The sequence below is a fragment of the Drosophila subpulchrella genome, unplaced genomic scaffold, assembly GCF_014743375.2.
Source record: "Drosophila subpulchrella strain 33 F10 #4 breed RU33 unplaced genomic scaffold, RU_Dsub_v1.1 Primary Assembly Seq133, whole genome shotgun sequence".
Taxonomy (NCBI): domain Eukaryota; kingdom Metazoa; phylum Arthropoda; class Insecta; order Diptera; family Drosophilidae; genus Drosophila; species Drosophila subpulchrella.
In genome coordinates, this window is record NW_023665476.1 from 14219 (window position 1) to 37973 (window position 23755).

Genomic DNA, 23755 nt, shown 5'->3' on the forward strand with positions numbered 1-23755 from the left:
ATACTATAAAGAAAACTTGTTTTGTACATACAAAACTAAATGAATTATATGGATATTGAAAAATAAATGGCATTATATCCATATAATGAAAATATACTTGTATTCTCTTATTATAAGAGAGAATACCGTATAGTTGGTTGGCAAAGACAATTGAAAATACCCGAATTGCAGATGATGGGTTCAAAAACTACTATAGGGTGGTGTAGCAAATAATATGAAGATGATATATCCATATAATGGATATACACTAGTATTCTCTTATTATAATAGAGAATACCATATAAATGGTTGGCAAAGACAATTGAAAATACCCGAATTGAAGTTGACGGGTTCAAAAACTATTATAGGGTGATGTAGCAAATAAAATAATGAAGATATATCCATATAATGGAATTATATGTGTATTCTCTTATTATATGAGAGAGTACCAAACGGTTGATTGGCAAAGACAATTGAAAATACCCGAATTAAAGATATTGGGTCCAAAAACTACTATAGGATGGTCAATGGGCCGGCCATCTACTATTGACGTGACAAAATACTGTCTGTCGGTAGAGAAGATATTAATCCGTCAAATTTGTTTCTTTATTCATTTATGAATATGAGACTTGGCTCCACGGTTAATATTTTAAGCCCAAAGATAATAATGTTGAAACAAAGGCCAAGGTTTCTATTATACATAGAATAACAAATTGTTTCCGAACTTTATCGTTAATCCAAATAAATAATTACAATTGAGGCAGGCTAATAATGATATATATTTTGTATTGATAATCTTGATATATATGTATATTGGTCTGCCATTATCACATACTGAGTTATGTGATAATTCCCTGCGGGGATAAATTAAAAGAGGTGTCCCTATATTAAAAGAAAATAATATATATATATATTATTTTTTCTAACGTACATATCATATATGCGCTCGGTTTTATATTATATATTACCAAAGAGTCTTATATGAATATATACAGATAAATTTTAAATTTATCATCAAAATACAAATGATTTAATTCAATATTTTATATTGGTTAAACAAAAATTGTACATGTGTGGATACAATAATGACGTATGTCGAACAAAAAAGATATTTTAGAATGAAATATGCAAATATAAAGAAAATTATTACGTATTACGAAAAAAAATATTGTGTTTTTAACATCAATAATTAAAAAACTTGTTATTATTAGTGGCGGAACAAGTATATATTGTGAAAACAACAAACGTATACGAATGCTATATAAAAATGGCCGTATTCGATAGAAAACAATCTATAAAATTTATATTGCTAATTTCTATTCAAAAATATGAATGAAATATGAATAAAAACATTATTCTGGTTGATCCTGCCAGTAGTTATATGCTTGTCTCAAAGATTAAGCCATGCATGTCTAAGTACACACGAATTAAAAGTGAAACCGCAAAAGGCTCATTATATCAGTTATGGTTCCTTAGATCGTTAACAGTTACTTGGATAACTGTGGTAATTCTAGAGCTAATACATGCAATTAAAACATGAACCTTATGGGACATGTGCTTTTATTAGGCTAAAACCAAGCGATCGCAAGATCGTTATATTGGTTGAACTCTAGATAACATGCAGATCGTATGGTCTTGTACCGACGACAGATCTTTCAAATGTCTGCCCTATCAACTTTTGATGGTAGTATCTAGGACTACCATGGTTGCAACGGGTAACGGGGAATCAGGGTTCGATTCCGGAGAGGGAGCCTGAGAAACGGCTACCACATCTAAGGAAGGCAGCAGGCGCGTAAATTACCCACTCCCAGCTCGGGGAGGTAGTGACGAAAAATAACAATACAGGACTCATATCCGAGGCCCTGTAATTGGAATGAGTACACTTTAAATCCTTTAACAAGGACCAATTGGAGGGCAAGTCTGGTGCCAGCAGCCGCGGTAATTCCAGCTCCAATAGCGTATATTAAAGTTGTTGCGGTTAAAACGTTCGTAGTTGAACTTGTGCTTCATACGGGTAGTACAACTTACAATTGTGGTTAGTACTATACCTTTATGTATGTAAGCGTATTACCGGTGGAGTTCTTACATGTGCTTAGATACTTGTATTTTTTCATATGTTCCTCCTATTTAAAAACCTGCATTAGTGCTCTTAAACGAGTGTTATTGTGGGCCGGTACAATTACTTTGAACAAATTAGAGTGCTTAAAGCAGGCTTCAAATGCCTGAATATTCTGTGCATGGGATAATGAAATAAGACCTCTGTTCTGCTTTCATTGGTTTTCAGATCAAGAGGTAATGATTAATAGAAGCAGTTTGGGGGCATTAGTATTACGACGCGAGAGGTGAAATTCTTGGACCGTCGTAAGACTAACTTAAGCGAAAGCATTTGCCAAAGATGTTTTCATTAATCAAGAACGAAAGTTAGAGGTTCGAAGGCGATCAGATACCGCCCTAGTTCTAACCATAAACGATGCCAGCTAGCAATTGGGTGTAGCTACTTTTATGGCTCTCTCAGTCGCTTCCCGGGAAACCAAAGCTTTTGGGCTCCGGGGGAAGTATGGTTGCAAAGCTGAAACTTAAAGGAATTGACGGAAGGGCACCACCAGGAGTGGAGCCTGCGGCTTAATTTGACTCAACACGGGAAAACTTACCAGGTCCGAACATAAGTGTGTAAGACAGATTGATAGCTCTTTCTCGAATCTATGGGTGGTGGTGCATGGCCGTTCTTAGTTCGTGGAGTGATTTGTCTGGTTAATTCCGATAACGAACGAGACTCAAATATATTAAATAGATATCTTCAGGATTATGGTGTTGAAGCTTATATAGCCTTCATTCATGGTGGCAGTAAAATGTTTATTGTGTTTGAATGTGTTTATATAAGTGGAGCCGTACCTGTTGGTTTGTCCCATTATAAGGACACTAGCTTCTTAAATGGACAAATTGCGTCTAGCAATAATGAGATTGAGCAATACAGGTCTGTGATGCCCTTAGATGTCCTGGGCTGCACGCGCGCTACAATGAAAGTAATCAACGTGTATTTCCTAGACCGAGAGGTCCGGGTAAACCGCTGAACCACTTTCATGCTTGGGATTGTGAACTGAAACTGTTCACATGAACTTGGAATTCCCAGTAAGTGTGAGTCATTAACTCGCATTGATTACGTCCCTGCCCTTTGTACACACCGCCCGTCGCTACTACCGATTGAATTATTTAGTGAGGTCTCCGGACGTGATCACTGTGACGCCTTGTGTGTTACGGTTGTTTCGCAAAAGTTGACCGAACTTGATTATTTAGAGGAAGTAAAAGTCGTAAACAAGGTTTCCGTAGGTGAACCTGCGGAAGGATCATTATTGTTTAATATCCTTACCGTTAATAAAAAAAATTTGTTTTTATTATAATAATATAATATATTATAGTAATACAAATAAAATATAAATTGCCAAAAATATGATCTTTTATAGATCAAATATAAAATTTCGAACAAGCAAATCGAAATAATAATTGTAATAATAAATATATTATTGCATTAAATAAGAGATAAATAAATAAGCAAAAGCAAACAAATAACAAATTCGAACAAGCAAATCGAAATTATTAAATTTATTTAATATTATTATTATATTGTATATTAAATGCAATTAATTAATAAAACACTGTGTGTATATGGACCATAATATACACGCGTTGCGATATGTATTGTTCATCTCAGTTATGCGCATACATTGGATAATGCAACAACCTAAAATGTACAATGTTGTACCTGATTATTACAGGTTAATGTTTTATATAAATTTCAATATATATCGCTAAAAAAAAGTATTAATACCGTAAATGCCATTTAAAAAATACTTGATATATTATTGGTTATATGAAACTAAGACATTTCGCAGCATTCGTTTTAGGTATAAAAATCAATTTATTGAAGGAATTGATATATGCCAGTAAAATGGTGTATTTTTAATTTCTTTCAATAAAAACATATATGACAAAATTACCAAACCAATATATAAAACTCTAAGCGGTGGATCACTCGGCTCATGGGTCGATGAAGAACGCAGCAAACTGTGCGTCATCGTGTGAACTGCAGGACACATGAACATCGACATTTTGAACGCATATCGCAGTCCATGCTGTTATGTACTTTAATTAATTTTATAGTGCTGCTTGGACTACATATGGTTGAGGGTTGTAAGACTATGCTAATTAAGTTGTTTATATAAATTTTATAATGAAATTTTATAAGCATATGGTATATTATTGGATAATAATAATTTAATTATTATATTATTCATAATATTAACAAATATATGAAAAACATTATCTCACATTAGTAAATAATTTGAATGTGAAAAACGAAGAGAAATATTTTCTTTTTCAATCAAATAATACTGAGAAATGTCTAGCATAAAAAATTTATCTAGAATTGTCTCTTATTAAAGATTAGTAAATAGAAAGCCGTTGACAATATTATTATTCTTCGTTGATTCGTTAGACCAAACAAATGCCATACAAATATATAAAATATATAACGAATTTAATAAAATGTTTTATCATTATATATAAAGAATTAATTGCAAAAAAAGTTATACACAACCTCAACTCATATGGGACTACCCCCTGAATTTAAGCATATTAATTAGGGGAGGAAAAGAAACTAACCAGGATTTTCTTAGTAGCGGCGAGCGAAAAGAAATCAGTTCAGCACTAAGTCACTTTGTCTATATGGCAAATGTGAGATGCAGTGTATGGAGCGTCAATATTCTAGTATGAGAAATTAACGATTTAAGTCCTTCTTAAATGAGGCCATTTACCCATAGAGGGTGCCAGGCCCGTATAACGTTAATGATTACTAGATGATGTTTCCAAAGAGTCGTGTTGCTTGATAGTGCAGCACTAAGTGGGTGGTAAACTCCATCTAAAACTAAATATAACCATGAGACCGATAGTAAACAAGTACCGTGAGGGAAAGTTGAAAAGAACTCTGAATAGAGAGTTAAACAGTACGTGAAACTGCTTAGAGGTTAAGCCCGATGAACCTGAATATCCGTTATGGAAAATTCATCATTAAAATTGTAATATTTAAACAATATTATGATAATAGTGTGCATTTTTTCCATATAAGGACATTGTAATCTATTAGCATACAAAATTTATCATAAAATATAACTTATAGTTTATTCAAATTAATTTGCTTGCATTTTAACACAGAATAAATGTTATTAATTTGATAAAGTGCTGATAGATTTATATGAATACAGTGCGTTAATTTTTCGGAATTATATAATGGCATAATTATCATTGATTTTTGTGTTTATTATATGCACTTGTATGATTAACAATGCGAAAGATTCAGGATACCTTCGGGACCCGTCTTGAAACACGGACCAAGGAGTCTAACATATGTGCAAGTTATTGGGATATAAACCTAATAGCGTAATTAACTTGACTAATAATGGGATTAGTTTTTTAACTATTTATAGCTAATTAACACAATCCCGGGGCGTTCTATATAGTTATGTATAATGATATTTATATTATTTATGCCTCTAACTGGAACGTACCTTGAGCATATATGCTGTGACCCGAAAGATGGTGAACTATACTTGATCAGGTTGAAGTCAGGGGAAACCCTGATGGAAGACCGAAACAGTTCTGACGTGCAAATCGATTGTCAGAATTGAGTATAGGGGCGAAAGACCAATCGAACCATCTAGTAGCTGGTTCCTTCCGAAGTTTCCCTCAGGATAGCTGGTGCATTTTAATGTTATATAAAATAATCTTATCTGGTAAAGCGAATGATTAGAGGCCTTAGGGTCGAAACGATCTTAACCTATTCTCAAACTTTAAATGGGTAAGAACCTTAACTTTCTTGATATGAAGTTCAAGGTTATGATATAATGTGCCCAGTGGGCCACTTTTGGTAAGCAGAACTGGCGCTGTGGGATGAACCAAACGTAATGTTACGGTGCCCAAATTAACAACTCATGCAGATACCATGAAAGGCGTTGGTTGCTTAAAACAGCAGGACGGTGATCATGGAAGTCGAAATCCGCTAAGGAGTGTGTAACAACTCACCTGCCGAAGCAACTAGCCCTTAAAATGGATGGCGCTTAAGTTGTATACCTATACATTACCGCTAAAGTAGATGATTTATATTACTTGTGATATAAATTTTGAAACTTTAGTGAGTAGGAAGGTACAATGGTATGCGTAGAAGTGTTTGGCGTAAGCCTGCATGGAGCTGCCATTGGTACAGATCTTGGTGGTAGTAGCAAATAATCGAATGAGACCTTGGAGGACTGAAGTGGAGAAGGGTTTCGTGTGAACAGTGGTTGATCACGAGTTAGTCGGTCCTAAGTTCAAGGCGAAAGCCGAAAATTTTCAAGTAAAACACAAATGCCATACAAATATAATTATATTATATAAATCAAGCTAATTAATATACTTGAATAATTTTGAACGAAAGGGAATACGGTTCCAATTCCGTAACCTGTTGAGTATCCGTTTGTTATTAAATATGGGCCTCGTGCTCATCCTGGCAACAGGAACGACCATAAAGAAGCCGTCGAGAGATATCGGAAGAGTTTTCTTTTCTGTTTTATAGCCGTACTACCATGGAAGTCTTTCGCAGAGAGATATGGTAGATGGGCTAGAAGAGCATGACATATACTGTTGTGTCGATATTTTCTCCTCGGACCTTGAAAATTTATGGTGGGGACACGCAAACTTCTCAACAGGCCGTACCAATATCCGCAGCTGGTCTCCAAGGTGAAGAGTCTCTAGTCGATAGAATAATGTAGGTAAGGGAAGTCGGCAAATTAGATCCGTAACTTCGGGATAAGGATTGGCTCTGAAGATTGAGATAGTCGGGCTTGATTGGGAAACAATAACATGGTTTATGTGCTCGTTCTGGGTAAATAGAGTGTCTGGCATTTATGTTGGTCACTTGTTCCCCGGATAGTTTAGTTACGTAGCCAATTGTGGAACTTTCTTGCTAAAATTTTTAAGAATACTAATTGGGTTAAACCAATTAGTTCTTATTAATTATAACGATTATCAATTAACAATCAATTCAGAACTGGCACGGACTTGGGGAATCCGACTGTCTAATTAAAACAAAGCATTGTGATGGCCCTAGCGGGTGTTGACACAATGTGATTTCTGCCCAGTGCTCTGAATGTCAAAGTGAAGAAATTCAAGTAAGCGCGGGTCAACGGCGGGAGTAACTATGACTCTCTTAAGGTAGCCAAATGCCTCGTCATCTAATTAGTGACGCGCATGAATGGATTAACGAGATTCCTACTGTCCCTATCTACTATCTAGCGAAACCACAGCCAGGGAACGGGCTTGGAATAATTAGCGGGGAAAGAAGACCCTTTTGAGCTTGACTCTAATCTGGCAGTGTAAGGAGACATAAGAGGTGTAGAATAAGTGGGAGATATTAGACTTCGGTTTGGTATCGCCAATGAAATACCACTACTCTTATTGTTTCCTTACTTACTTGATTAAATGGAACGTGTATCATTTCCTAGCCATTATACGGATATATTTATTATATCTTATGGTATTGGGTTTTGATGCAAGCTTCTTGATCAAAGTATCACGAGTTTGTTATATAATCGCAAACAAATTCTTTAATAAAACGGTGCATTTATGTATTTTTGATTTGAAAATTTGGTATAACTCCAATTACTCAGGTATGATCCAATTCAAGGACATTGCCAGGTAGGGAGTTTGACTGGGGCGGTACATCTCTCAAATAATAACGGAGGTGTCCCAAGGCCAGCTCAGTGCGGACAGAAACCACACATAGAGCAAAAGGGCAAATGCTGACTTGATCTCGGTGTTCAGTACACACAGGGACAGCAAAAGCTCGGCCTATCGATCCTTTTGGTTTAAAGAGTTTTTAACAAGAGGTGTCAGAAAAGTTACCATAGGGATAACTGGCTTGTGGCGGCCAAGCGTTCATAGCGACGTCGCTTTTTGATCCTTCGATGTCGGCTCTTCCTATCATTGTGAAGCAAAATTCACCAAGCGTTGGATTGTTCACCCATGCAAGGGAACGTGAGCTGGGTTTAGACCGTCGTGAGACAGGTTAGTTTTACCCTACTAATGACAAAACGTTGTTGCGACAGCATTCCTGCGTAGTACGAGAGGAACCGCAGGTACGGACCAATGGCACAATACTTGTTCGAGCGAACAGTGGTATGACGCTACGTCCGTTGGATTATGCCTGAACGCCTCTAAGGTCGTATCCGTGCTGGACTGCAATGATAAATAAGGGGCAATTTGCATTGTATGGCTTCTAAACCATTTAAAGTTTATAATTTACTTTATAAACGACAATGGATGTGATGCCAATGTAATTTGTAACATAGTAAATTGGGAGGATCTTTGATCACCTGATGCCGCGCTAGTTACATATAAAAGCATTATTTAATACAATGACAAAGCCTAGAATCAATTGTAAACGACTTTTGTAACAGGCAAGGTGTTGTAAGTGGTTGAGCAGCTGCCATACTGCGATCCACTGAAGCTTATCCTTTGCTTGATGATTCGATAATAAAGATGTTGCAAGCGGGCATAATCATTATGCTTGCTTGCAGCATCGCACGCCACTTTGTTTGTGGTGTGTAAGGTAGGGAAGAAGAAATATAAAAGACCTAAATTGGAAACATCAATATATAAGTAAATATTGAACAAACAAAATGTATCGTCATCTTATTAGTGACGCGATGATAAAGTGGCAAACATATTCCATGTATAAATATTCCTATGGTATTAAAATTCAAGTAAAGAGGACATATATAAAAGTTTGTATATATGGTTCATTCAATGGTAGCAGCGGTTGGTTGGTTGGTGTCTGCTCCTCTTATTGTTCAAAACTTATGTTATGGTAGCAAGTCTATATCGTCATATTATTAGTGACGCGAAAAAGTAGTGGCAAAACATATTCCATGTATAAATAAATATTCCTATGGTATTGAAATTCAAGTAAAGAGGCCATTCAAGTAAAGAGGACTTATATAAATATAAGTATATATAATGGTAGCAGCGCGGTTGGTTGGTTGGTGTGTCTGCTCCTCTTATTGTTCAAAACTTATGTTATGGTAGCAAGACTGTATCGTCATATTATTAGTGACGCGAAAAAGTAGTGGCAAAACATATTCCATGTATAAATATTCCTATGGTATTGAAATTCAACTAAAGAGGACATATAAAATTACTATCAATGGTAGCAGTGGTTGGTTGGTTGGTGGTTGGTTGGCGGCTGCTCCTATTATTGTTCAAGACTTATGTTATGGTAGCAAGTCTGTATCGTCATATTAATTATTAGTGACGCGAAAAAGTAGTGGAAATCATATTCCATGTATAAATAGATTCCTATGGTAATGAAATTTTCAAGTAAAGAGAGGACCATTCAAGTAAGAGGACATATAAAAAGTAAGTATATGTTCCTCCAATGGTAGCAGTGGTTGGTTGGTTGGCGGCTGATCCTCTTATTGTTCAAAACTTATTTTATCAATATGAGTTTGGCAATACAATAAAGAAGACCAATCTAATCCATATAAAACTAAATGTATTATATGGATATGCTTAGGAAACCCATATATTCATAAAAAAAAATTATGTATAGAAAATTATACATATATCTTTTATATAAATGAATCGTATGGATATCGCCTTATGGTAGGTATAATAACTTTTTAAGGCATAATAATGTATAATATAGAAATATACATTGAAATATAAATGCATTTTTATAGATATGGCGGCATATAAGTGCCATATACACAAGAATAAATAATAGAATTTACCAATATATAATTAAAATGAGATATATAAACTAGTGAGGGGCTGCACTAGTATATGAATCGTATGGATATGGCTTATAGGGTATAATACCTATAAGGCATAATAATGTATAATATAATAAATATAAATTAAGATATGAATGAATTATATAAATATGGCATAGAAATGCCATATACATACATAAGAATAAATGGTAGAATTTACCCATATATCACTGAAACACGATATATAAACCTAATGATAGCTGGCACTAGTACTGTAAACATGCACGCAATAGTGCGTGGGGTAAAAAACTACTATAGGGAGGTGGTCGTTGGCGGGCCCCTCCTCGTATTGGTCAAAACTTATGTTATGCATATGAATTTGTCAATACTATATAGAACGCCAAGCATATCCATATAACTATGGATATGCATAGAAATCCATACAAAAGTAAAAAAAAATTATGTATAGAAAAATATACATATATTTTATATAAGTGAATCGTAATGGATATGGCTTATAGGTATAATACCTATAAGGCATAATAATGTATAACAAGTAAATATACATTGAAATGTGAATGCATTGTATGGATATGGCATATAAATGCCATATATATAGAAATAAATTGTATATCAATGATATAACAATTATAAACCTAGTGAGGGGCGGCACTAGTGAATGAATCGTATGGATATGGCTTATAGGTATAATACCTATAAGGCATAATAATGTATAATATAATAAATATACATTAAGATATGAATGGATTGTATAATATGGCATAGAAATGCCATATACATAAGAATAAATGGTAGAATTTACCCATATATCACTGAAACACGATATATAAACCTAGTGATAGCTGGCACTAGTACTGTAAACAGGCACGCAATAGTGCGTGGGGTAAAAAACTACTATAAGGGAGGTGGTCGTTGGCGGGCCCCTCCTCGTATTGGTCAAAACTTATGTTATGCATATGAATTTGTCAATACTATATAGAACGCCAAGCATATCCATATAAACTATGGATATGCATAGAAAACCATACAAAAGTAAAAAAAAATTATGTATAGAAAAATATACATATATTTATATAAGTGAATCGTATGGATATGGCTTATAGGTATAATACCTATAAGGCATAATAATGTATAACAAGTAAATATACATTGAAATGTGAATGCATTGTATGGATATGGCATATAAATGCCATATATATAGAAATAAAATTGTATATCAATGATATAACAATTATAAACCTAGTGAGGGGCGGCACTAGTGAATGAATCGTATGGATATGGCTTATAGGTATAATACCTATAAGGCATAATAATGTATAATATAATAAATATACATTAAGATATGAATGGATTGTATAAATATGGCATAGAAATGCCATATACATAAGAATAAATGGTAGAATTTACCCATATATCACTGAAACACGATATATAAACCTAGTGATAGCTGGCACTAGTACTGTAAACAGGCACGCAATAGTGCGTGGGGTAAAAAACTACTATAGGGAGGTGGTCGTTGGCGGCCCCTCCTCGTATTGGTCAAAACTTATGTTATGCATATGAATTTGTCAATACTATATAGAACGCCAAGCATATCCATATAAACTATGGATATGCATAGAAATCCATACAAAAATAAAAAAAAATTATGTATAGAAAAATATACATATATTTATATAAGTGAATCGTATGGATATGGCTTATAGGTATAATACCTATAAGGCATAATAATGTATAACAAGTAAATATACATTGAAATGTGAATGCATTGTATGGATATGGCATATAAATGCCATATATATAGAAATAAATTGTATATCAATGATATAACAATTATAAACCTAGTGAGGGGCGGCACTAGTGAATGAATCGTATGGATATGGCTTATAGGTATAATACCTATAAGGCATAATAATGTATAATATAATAAATATACATTAAGATATGAATGGATTGTATAAATATGGCATAGAAATGCCATATACATAAGAATAAATGGTAGAATTTACCCATATATCACTGAAACACGATATATAAACCTAGTGATAGCTGGCACTAGTACTGTAAACAGGCACGCAATAGTGCGTGGGGTAAAAAACTACTATAGGGAGGTGGTCGTTGGCGGGCCCCTCCTCGTATTGGTCAAAACTTATGTTATGCATATGAATTTGTCAATACTATATAGAACGCCAAGCATATCCATATAAACTATGGATATGCATAGAAAACCATACAAAAGTAAAAAAAAAATTATGTATAGAAAAATATACATATATTTATATAAGTGAATCGTATGGATATGGCTTATAGGTATAATACCTATAAGGCATAATAATGTATAACAAGTAAATATACATTGAAATGTGAATGCATTGTATGGATATGGCATATAAATGCCATATATATAGAAATAAATTGTATATCAATGATATAACAATTATAAACCTAGTGAGGGGCGGCACTAGTGAATGAATCGTATGGATATGGCTTATAGGTATAATACCTATAAGGCATAATAATGTATAATATAATAAATATACATTAAGATATGAATGGATTGTATAAATATGGCATAGAAATGCCATATACATAAGAATAAATGGTAGAATTTACCCATATATCACTGAAACATGATATATAAACCTAGTGATAGCTGGCACTAGTACTGTAAACAGGCACGCAGTAGTGCGTGGGGTAAAAAAACTACTATAGGGAGGTGGTCGTTGGCGGGCCCCTCCTCGTATTGGTCAAAACTTATGTTATGCGTAAACATATGATTTTGTCAATACTATAAAGAAAACTTGTTTTGTACATACAAAACTAAATGAATTATATGGATATTGAAAAATAAATGGCATTATATCCATATAATGAAAATATACTTGTATTCTCTTATTATAAGAGAGAATACCGTATAGTTGGTTGGCAAAGACAATTGAAAATACCCGAATTGCAGATGATGGGTTCAAAAACTACTATAGGGTGGTGTAGCAAATAATATGAAGATGATATATCCATATAATGGATATACACTAGTATTCTCTTATTATAATAGAGAATACCATATAAATGGTTGGCAAAGACAATTGAAAATACCCGAATTGAAGTTGACGGGTTCAAAAACTATTATAGGGTGATGTAGCAAATAAAATAATGAAGATATATCCATATAATGGAATTATATGTGTATTCTCTTATTATATGAGAGAGTACCAAACGGTTGATTGGCAAAGACAATTGAAAATACCCGAATTAAAGATATTGGGTCCAAAAACTACTATAGGATGGTCAATGGGCCGGCCATCTACTATTGACGTGACAAAATACTGTCTGTCGGTAGAGAAGATATTAATCCGTCAAATTTGTTTCTTTATTCATTTATGAATATGAGACTTGGCTCCACGGTTAATATTTTAAGCCCAAAGATAATAATGTTGAAACAAAGGCCAAGGTTTCTATTATACATAGAATAACAAATTGTTTCCGAACTTTATCGTTAATCCAAATAAATAATTACAATTGAGGCAGGCTAATAATGATATATATTTTGTATTGATAATCTTGATATATATGTATATTGGTCTGCCATTATCACATACTGAGTTATGTGATAATTCCCTGCGGGGATAAATTAAAAGAGGTGTCCCTATATTAAAAGAAAATAATATATATATATATTATTTTTTCTAACGTACATATCATATATGCGCTCGGTTTTATATTATATATTACCAAAGAGTCTTATATGAATATATACAGATAAATTTTAAATTTATCATCAAAATACAAATGATTTAATTCAATATTTTATATTGGTTAAACAAAAATTGTACATGTGTGGATACAATAATGACGTATGTCGAACAAAAAAGATATTTTAGAATGAAATATGCAAATATAAAGAAAATTATTACGTATTACGAAAAAAAATATTGTGTTTTTAACATCAATAATTAAAAAACTTGTTATTATTAGTGGCGGAACAAGTATATATTGTGAAAACAACAAACGTATACGAATGCTATATAAAAATGGCCGTATTCGTCGATAGAAAACAATCTATAAAATTTATATTGCTAATTTCTATTCAAAAATATGAATGAAATATGAATAAAAACATTATTCTGGTTGATCCTGCCAGTAGTTATATGCTTGTCTCAAAGATTAAGCCATGCATGTCTAAGTACACACGAATTAAAAGTGAAACCGCAAAAGGCTCATTATATCAGTTATGGTTCCTTAGATCGTTAACAGTTACTTGGATAACTGTGGTAATTCTAGAGCTAATACATGCAATTAAAACATGAACCTTATGGGACATGTGCTTTTATTAGGCTAAAACCAAGCGATCGCAAGATCGTTATATTGGTTGAACTCTAGATAACATGCAGATCGTATGGTCTTGTACCGACGACAGATCTTTCAAATGTCTGCCCTATCAACTTTTGATGGTAGTATCTAGGACTACCATGGTTGCAACGGGTAACGGGGAATCAGGGTTCGATTCCGGAGAGGGAGCCTGAGAAACGGCTACCACATCTAAGGAAGGCAGCAGGCGCGTAAATTACCCACTCCCAGCTCGGGGAGGTAGTGACGAAAAATAACAATACAGGACTCATATCCGAGGCCCTGTAATTGGAATGAGTACACTTTAAATCCTTTAACAAGGACCAATTGGAGGGCAAGTCTGGTGCCAGCAGCCGCGGTAATTCCAGCTCCAATAGCGTATATTAAAGTTGTTGCGGTTAAAACGTTCGTAGTTGAACTTGTGCTTCATACGGGTAGTACAACTTACAATTGTGGTTAGTACTATACCTTTATGTATGTAAGCGTATTACCGGTGGAGTTCTTACATGTGCTTAGATACTTGTATTTTTTCATATGTTCCTCCTATTTAAAAACCTGCATTAGTGCTCTTAAACGAGTGTTATTGTGGGCCGGTACAATTACTTTGAACAAATTAGAGTGCTTAAAGCAGGCTTCAAATGCCTGAATATTCTGTGCATGGGATAATGAAATAAGACCTCTGTTCTGCTTTCATTGGTTTTCAGATCAAGAGGTAATGATTAATAGAAGCAGTTTGGGGGCATTAGTATTACGACGCGAGAGGTGAAATTCTTGGACCGTCGTAAGACTAACTTAAGCGAAAGCATTTGCCAAAGATGTTTTCATTAATCAAGAACGAAAGTTAGAGGTTCGAAGGCGATCAGATACCGCCCTAGTTCTAACCATAAACGATGCCAGCTAGCAATTGGGTGTAGCTACTTTTATGGCTCTCTCAGTCGCTTCCCGGGAAACCAAAGCTTTTGGGCTCCGGGGGAAGTATGGTTGCAAAGCTGAAACTTAAAGGAATTGACGGAAGGGCACCACCAGGAGTGGAGCCTGCGGCTTAATTTGACTCAACACGGGAAAACTTACCAGGTCCGAACATAAGTGTGTAAGACAGATTGATAGCTCTTTCTCGAATCTATGGGTGGTGGTGCATGGCCGTTCTTAGTTCGTGGAGTGATTTGTCTGGTTAATTCCGATAACGAACGAGACTCAAATATATTAAATAGATATCTTCAGGATTATGGTGTTGAAGCTTATATAGCCTTCATTCATGGTGGCAGTAAAATGTTTATTGTGTTTGAATGTGTTTATATAAGTGGAGCCGTACCTGTTGGTTTGTCCCATTATAAGGACACTAGCTTCTTAAATGGACAAATTGCGTCTAGCAATAATGAGATTGAGCAATAACAGGTCTGTGATGCCCTTAGATGTCCTGGGCTGCACGCGCGCTACAATGAAAGTATCAACGTGTATTTCCTAGACCGAGAGGTCCGGGTAAACCGCTGAACCACTTTCATGCTTGGGATTGTGAACTGAAACTGTTCACATGAACTTGGAATTCCCAGTAAGTGTGAGTCATTAACTCGCATTGATTACGTCCCTGCCCTTTGTACACACCGCCCGTCGCTACTACCGATTGAATTATTTAGTGAGGTCTCCGGACGTGATCACTGTGACGCCTTGTGTGTTACGGTTGTTTCGCAAAAGTTGACCGAACTTGATTATTTAGAGGAAGTAAAAGTCGTAACAAGGTTTCCGTAGGTGAACCTGCGGAAGGATCATTATTGTTTAATATCCTTACCGTTAATAAAAAAATTTGTTTTTATTATAATAATATAATATATTATAGTAATACAAATAAAATATAAATTGCCAAAAATATGATCTTTTATAGATCAAATATAAAATTTCGAACAAGCAAATCGAAATAATAATTGTAATAATAAATATATTATTGCATTAAATAAGAGATAAATAAATAAGCAAAAGCAAACAAATAACAAATTCGAACAAGCAAATCGAAATTATTAAATTTATTTAATATTATTATTATATTGTATATTAAATGCAATTAATTAATAAAACACTGTGTGTATATGGACCATAATATACACGCGTTGCGATATGTATTGTTCATCTCAGTTATGCGCATACATTGGATAATGCAACAACCTAAAATGTACAATGTTGTACCTGATTATTACAGGTTAATGTTTTATATAAATTTCAATATATATCGCTAAAAAAAAGTATTAATACCGTAAATGCCATTTAAAAAATACTTGATATATTATTGGTTATATGAAACTAAGACATTTCGCAGCATTCGTTTTAGGTATAAAAATCAATTTATTGAAGGAATTGATATATGCCAGTAAAATGGTGTATTTTTAATTTCTTTCAATAAAAACATATATGACAAAATTACCAAACCAATATATAAAACTCTAAGCGGTGGATCACTCGGCTCATGGGTCGATGAAGAACGCAGCAAACTGTGCGTCATCGTGTGAACTGCAGGACACATGAACATCGACATTTTGAACGCATATCGCAGTCCATGCTGTTATGTACTTTAATTAATTTTATAGTGCTGCTTGGACTACATATGGTTGAGGGTTGTAAGACTATGCTAATTAAGTTGTTTATATAAATTTTATAATGAAATTTTATAAGCATATGGTATATTATTGGATAATAATAATTTAATTATTATATTATTCATAATATTAACAAATATATGAAAAACATTATCTCACATTAGTAAATAATTTGAATGTGAAAAACGAAGAGAAATATTTTCTTTTTCAATCAAATAATACTGAGAAATGTCTAGCATAAAAAATTTATCTAGAATTGTCTCTTATTAAAGATTAGTAAATAGAAAGCCGTTGACAATATTATTATTCTTCGTTGATTCGTTAGACCAAACAAATGCCATACAAATATATAAAATATATAACGAATTTAATAAAATGTTTTATCATTATATATAAAGAATTAATTGCAAAAAAAGTTATACACAACCTCAACTCATATGGGACTACCCCCTGAATTTAAGCATATTAATTAGGGGAGGAAAAGAAACTAACCAGGATTTTCTTAGTAGCGGCGAGCGAAAAGAAATCAGTTCAGCACTAAGTCACTTTGTCTATATGGCAAATGTGAGATGCAGTGTATGGAGCGTCAATATTCTAGTATGAGAAATTAACGATTTAAGTCCTTCTTAAATGAGGCCATTTACCCATAGAGGGTGCCAGGCCCGTATAACGTTAATGATTACTAGATGATGTTTCCAAAGAGTCGTGTTGCTTGATAGTGCAGCACTAAGTGGGTGGTAAACTCCATCTAAAACTAAATATAACCATGAGACCGATAGTAAACAAGTACCGTGAGGGAAAGTTGAAAAGAACTCTGAATAGAGAGTTAAACAGTACGTGAAACTGCTTAGAGGTTAAGCCCGATGAACCTGAATATCCGTTATGGAAAATTCATCATTAAAATTGTAATATTTAAACAATATTATGATAATAGTGTGCATTTTTTCCATATAAGGACATTGTAATCTATTAGCATACAAAATTTATCATAAAATATAACTTATAGTTTATTCAAATTAATTTGCTTGCATTTTAACACAGAATAAATGTTATTAATTTGATAAAGTGCTGATAGATTTATATGAATACAGTGCGTTAATTTTTCGGAATTATATAATGGCATAATTATCATTGATTTTTGTGTTTATTATATGCACTTGTATGATTAACAATGCGAAAGATTCAGGATACCTTCGGGACCCGTCTTGAAACACGGACCAAGGAGTCTAACATATGTGCAAGTTATTGGGATATAAACCTAATAGCGTAATTAACTTGACTAATAATGGGATTAGTTTTTTAACTATTTATAGCTAATTAACACAATCCCGGGGCGTTCTATATAGTTATGTATAATGATATTTATATTATTTATGCCTCTAACTGGAACGTACCTTGAGCATATATGCTGTGACCCGAAAGATGGTGAACTATACTTGATCAGGTTGAAGTCAGGGGAAACCCTGATGGAAGACCGAAACAGTTCTGACGTGCAAATCGATTGTCAGAATTGAGTATAGGGGCGAAAGACCAATCGAACCATCTAGTAGCTGGTTCCTTCCGAAGTTTCCCTCAGGATAGCTGGTGCATTTTAATGTTATATAAAATAATCTTATCTGGTAAAGCGAATGATTAGAGGCCTTAGGGTCGAAACGATCTTAACCTATTCTCAAACTTTAAATGGGTAAGAACCTTAACTTTCTTGATATGAAGTTCAAGGTTATGATATAATGTGCCCAGTGGGCCACTTTTGGTAAGCAGAACTGGCGCTGTGGGATGAACCAAACGTAATGTTACGGTGCCCAAATTAACAACTCATGCAGATACCATGAAAGGCGTTGGTTGCTTAAAACAGCAGGACGGTGATCATGGAAGTCGAAATCCGCTAAGGAGTGTGTAACAACTCACCTGCCGAAGCAACTAGCCCTTAAAATGGATGGCGCTTAAGTTGTATACCTATACATTACCGCTAAAGTAGATGATTTATATTACTTGTGATATAAATTTTGAAACTTTAGTGAGTAGGAAGGTACAATGGTATGCGTAGAAGTGTTTGGCGTAAGCCTGCATGGAGCTGCCATTGGTACAGATCTTGGTGGTAGTAGCAAATAATCGAATGAGACCTTGGAGGACTGAAGTGGAGAAGGGTTTCGTGTGAACAGTGGTTGATCACGAGTTAGTCGGTCCTAAGTTCAAGGCGAAAGCCGAAAATTTTCAAGTAAAACACAAATGCCATACAAATATAATTATATTATATAAATCAAGCTAATTAATATACTTGAATAATTTTGAACGAAAGGGAATACGGTTCCAATTCCGTAACCTGTTGAGTATCCGTTTGTTATTAAATATGGGCCTCGTGCTCATCCTGGCAACAGGAACGACCATAAAGAAGCCGTCGAGAGATATCGGAAGAGTTTTCTTTTCTGTTTTATAGCCGTACTACCATGGAAGTCTTTCGCAGAGAGATATGGTAGATGGGCTAGAAGAGCATGACATATACTGTTGTGTCGATATTTTCTCCTCGGACCTTGAAAATTTATGGTGGGGACACGCAAACTTCTCAACAGGCCGTACCAATATCCGCAGCTGGTCTCCAAGGTGAAGAGTCTCTAGTCGATAGAATAATGTAGGTAAGGGAAGTCGGCAAATTAGATCCGTAACTTCGGGATAAGGATTGGCTCTGAAGATTGAGATAGTCGGGCTTGATTGGGAAACAATAACATGGTTTATGTGCTCGTTCTGGGTAAATAGAGTGTCTGGCATTTATGTTGGTCACTTGTTCCCCGGATAGTTTAGTTACGTAGCCAATTGTGGAACTTTCTTGCTAAAATTTTTAAGAATACTAATTGGGTTAAACCAATTAGTTCTTATTAATTATAACGATTATCAATTAACAATCAATTCAGAACTGGCACGGACTTGGGGAATCCGACTGTCTAATTAAAACAAAGCATTGTGATGGCCCTAGCGGGTGTTGACACAATGTGATTTCTGCCCAGTGCTCTGAATGTCAAAGTGAAGAAATTCAAGTAAGCGCGGGTCAACGGCGGGAGTAACTATGACTCTCTTAAGGTAGCCAAATGCCTCGTCATCTAATTAGTGACGCGCATGAATGGATTAACGAGATTCCTACTGTCCCTATCTACTATCTAGCGAAACCACAGCCAAGGGAACGGGCTTGGAATAATTAGCGGGGAAAGAAGACCCTTTTGAGCTTGACTCTAATCTGGCAGTGTAAGGAGACATAAGAGGTGTAGAATAAGTGGGAGATATTAGACTTCGGTTTGGTATCGCCAATGAAATACCACTACTCTTATTGTTTCCTTACTTACTTGATTAAATGGAACGTGTATCATTTCCTAGCCATTATACGGATATATTTATTATATCTTATGGTATTGGGTTTTGATGCAAGCTTCTTGATCAAAGTATCACGAGTTTGTTATATAATCGCAAACAAATTCTTTAATAAAACGGTGCATTTATGTATTTTTGATTTGAAAATTTGGTATAACTCCAATTACTCAGGTATGATCCAATTCAAGGACATTGCCAGGTAGGGAGTTTGACTGGGGCGGTACATCTCTCAAATAATAACGGAGGTGTCCCAAGGCCAGCTCAGTGCGGACAGAAACCACACATAGAGCAAAAGGGCAAATGCTGACTTGATCTCGGTGTTCAGTACACACAGGGACAGCAAAAGCTCGGCCTATCGATCCTTTTGGTTTAAAGAGTTTTTAACAAGAGGTGTCAGAAAAGTTACCATAGGGATAACTGGCTTGTGGCGGCCAAGCGTTCATAGCGACGTCGCTTTTTGATCCTTCGATGTCGGCTCTTCCTATCATTGTGAAGCAAAATTCACCAAGCGTTGGATTGTTCACCCATGCAAGGGAACGTGAGCTGGGTTTAGACCGTCGTGAGACAGGTTAGTTTTACCCTACTAATGACAAAACGTTGTTGCGACAGCATTCCTGCGTAGTACGAGAGGAACCGCAGGTACGGACCAATGGCACAATACTTGTTCGAGCGAACAGTGGTATGACGCTACGTCCGTTGGATTATGCCTGAACGCCTCTAAGGTCGTATCCGTGCTGGACTGCAATGATAAATAAGGGGCAATTTGCATTGTATGGCTTCTAAACCATTTAAAGTTTATAATTTACTTTATAAACGACAATGGATGTGATGCCAATGTAATTTGTAACATAGTAAATTGGGAGGATCTTTGATCACCTGATGCCGCGCTAGTTACATATAAAAGCATTATTTAATACAATGACAAAGCCTAGAATCAATTGTAAACGACTTTTGTAACAGGCAAGGTGTTGTAAGTGGTTGAGCAGCTGCCATACTGCGATCCACTGAAGCTTATCCTTTGCTTGATGATTCGATAATAAAGATGTTGCAAGCGGGCATAATCATTATGCTTGCTTGCAGCATCGCACGCCACTTTGTTTGTGGTGTGTAAGGTAGGGAAGAAGAAATATAAAAGACCTAAATTGGAAACATCAATATATAAGTAAATATTGAACAAACAAAATGTATCGTCATCTTATTAGTGACGCGATGATAAAGTGGCAAACATATTCCATGTATAAATATTCCTATGGTATTAAAATTCAAGTAAAGAGGACATATATAAAAGTTTGTATATATGGTTCATTCAATGGTAGCAGCGGTTGGTTGGTTGGTGTCTGCTCCTCTTATTGTTCAAAACTTATGTTATGGTAGCAAGTCTATATCGTCATATTATTAGTGACGCGAAAAAGTAGTGGCAAAACATATTCCATGTATAAATAAATATTCCTATGGTATTGAAATTCAAGTAAAGAGGCCATTCAAGTAAAGAGGACTTATATAAATATAAGTATATATAATGGTAGCAGCGCGGTTGGTTGGTTGGTGTGTCTGCTCCTCTTATTGTTCAAAACTTATGTTATGGTAGCAAGACTGTATCGTCATATTATTAGTGACGCGAAAAAGTAGTGGCAAAACATATTCCATGTATAAATATTCCTATGGTATTGAAATTCAACTAAAGAGGACATATAAAATTACTATCAATGGTAGCAGTGGTTGGTTGGTTGGTGGTTGGTTGGCGGCTGCTCCTATTATTGTTCAAGACTTATGTTATGGTAGCAAGTCTGTATCGTCATATTAATTATTAGTGACGCGAAAAAGTAGTGGAAATCATATTCCATGTATAAATAGATTCCTATGGTAATGAAATTTTCAAGTAAAGAGAGGACCATTCAAGTAAGAGGACATATAAAAAGTAAGTATATGTTCCTCCAATGGTAGCAGTGGTTGGTTGGTTGGCGGCTGATCCTCTTATTGTTCAAAACTTATTTTATCAATATGAGTTTGGCAATACAATAAAGAAGACCAATCTAATCCATATAAAACTAAATGTATTATATGGATATGCTTAGGAAACCCATATATTCATAAAAAAAAATTATGTATAGAAAATTATACATATATCTTTTATATAAATGAATCGTATGGATATCGCCTTATGGTAGGTATAATAACTTTTTAAGGCATAATAATGTATAATATAGAAAATATACATTGAAATATAAATGCATTTTTATAGATATGGCGGCATATAAGTGCCATATACACAAGAATAAATAATAGAATTTACCAATATATAATTAAAATGAGATATATAAACCTAGTGAGGGGCTGCACTAGTATATGAATCGTATGGATATGGCTTATAGGTATAATACCTATAAGGCATAATAATGTATAATATAATAAATATAAATTAAGATATGAATGAATTATATAAATATGGCATAGAAATGCCATATACATACATAAGAATAAATGGTAGAATTTACCCATATATCACTGAAACACGATATATAAACCTAATGATAGCTGGCACTAGTACTGTAAACATGCACGCAATAGTGCGTGGGGTAAAAAACTACTATAGGGAGGTGGTCGTTGGCGGGCCCCTCCTCGTATTGGTCAAAACTTATGTTATGCATATGAATTTGTCAATACTATATAGAACGCCAAGCATATCCATATAAACTATGGATATGCATAGAAATCCATACAAAAGTAAAAAAAAATTATGTATAGAAAAATATACATATATTTATATAAGTGAATCGTATGGATATGGCTTATAGGTATAATACCTATAAGGCATAATAATGTATAACAAGTAAATATACATTGAAATGTGAATGCATTGTATGGATATGGCATATAAATGCCATATATATAGAAATAAATTGTATATCAATGATATAACAATTATAAACCTAGTGAGGGGCGGCACTAGTGAATGAATCGTATGGATATGGCTTATAGGTATAATACCTATAAGGCATAATAATGTATAATATAATAAATATACATTAAGATATGAATGGATTGTATAAATATGGCATAGAAATGCCATATACATAAGAATAAATGGTAGAATTTACCCATATATCACTGAAACACGATATATAAACCTAGTGATAGCTGGCACTAGTACTGTAAACAGGCACGCAATAGTGCGTGGGGTAAAAAACTACTATAGGGAGGTGGTCGTTGGCGGGCCCCTCCTCGTATTGGTCAAAACTTATGTTATGCATATGAATTTGTCAATACTATATAGAACGCCAAGCATATCCATATAAACTATGGATATGCATAGAAATCCATACAAAAGTAAAAAAAAATTATGTATAGAAAAATATACATATATTTATATAAGTGAATCGTATGGATATGGCTTATAGGTATAATACCTATAAGGCATAATAATGTATAACAAGTAAATATACATTGAAATGTGAATGCATTGTATGGATATGGCATATAAATGCCATATATATAGAAATAAATTGTATATCAATGATATAACAATTATAAACCTAGTGAGGGGCGGCACTAGTGAATGAATCGTATGGATATGGCTTATAGGTATAATACCTATAAGGCATAATAATGTATAATATAATAAATATACATTAAGATATGAATGGATTGTATAAATATGGCATA

At 34.4% G+C, this 23755-nt stretch overlaps 6 non-coding genes across 6 annotated transcripts; all 6 read left to right on the forward strand.

Moving 5' to 3' along the window:
- The first annotated feature begins 1333 nt into the window (after nt 1–1333).
- On the forward strand, nt 1334–3329 carry LOC119558761. The gene has a single exon (XR_005220417.1). It is a non-coding gene; the product is annotated as a small subunit ribosomal RNA (ribosomal RNA).
- Nucleotides 3330–3989: 660 nt separating this feature from the next.
- On the forward strand, nt 3990–4168 carry LOC119558764. The gene has a single exon (XR_005220419.1). It is a non-coding gene; the product is annotated as a 5.8S ribosomal RNA (ribosomal RNA).
- A 401-nt stretch (nt 4169–4569) lies between these two features.
- On the forward strand, nt 4570–8539 carry LOC119558769. The gene has a single exon (XR_005220423.1). It is a non-coding gene; the product is annotated as a large subunit ribosomal RNA (ribosomal RNA).
- Nucleotides 8540–13921: 5382 nt separating this feature from the next.
- LOC119558756 lies at nt 13922–15916 on the forward strand. Its single transcript, XR_005220412.1, has one exon. It is a non-coding gene; the product is annotated as a small subunit ribosomal RNA (ribosomal RNA).
- Nucleotides 15917–16575: 659 nt separating this feature from the next.
- LOC119558771 lies at nt 16576–16754 on the forward strand. Its single transcript, XR_005220424.1, has one exon. It is a non-coding gene; the product is annotated as a 5.8S ribosomal RNA (ribosomal RNA).
- Nucleotides 16755–17155: 401 nt separating this feature from the next.
- Nucleotides 17156–21126, forward strand: LOC119558765. The gene has a single exon (XR_005220420.1). It is a non-coding gene; the product is annotated as a large subunit ribosomal RNA (ribosomal RNA).
- The last annotated feature ends 2629 nt before the right edge of the window (nt 21127–23755 follow it).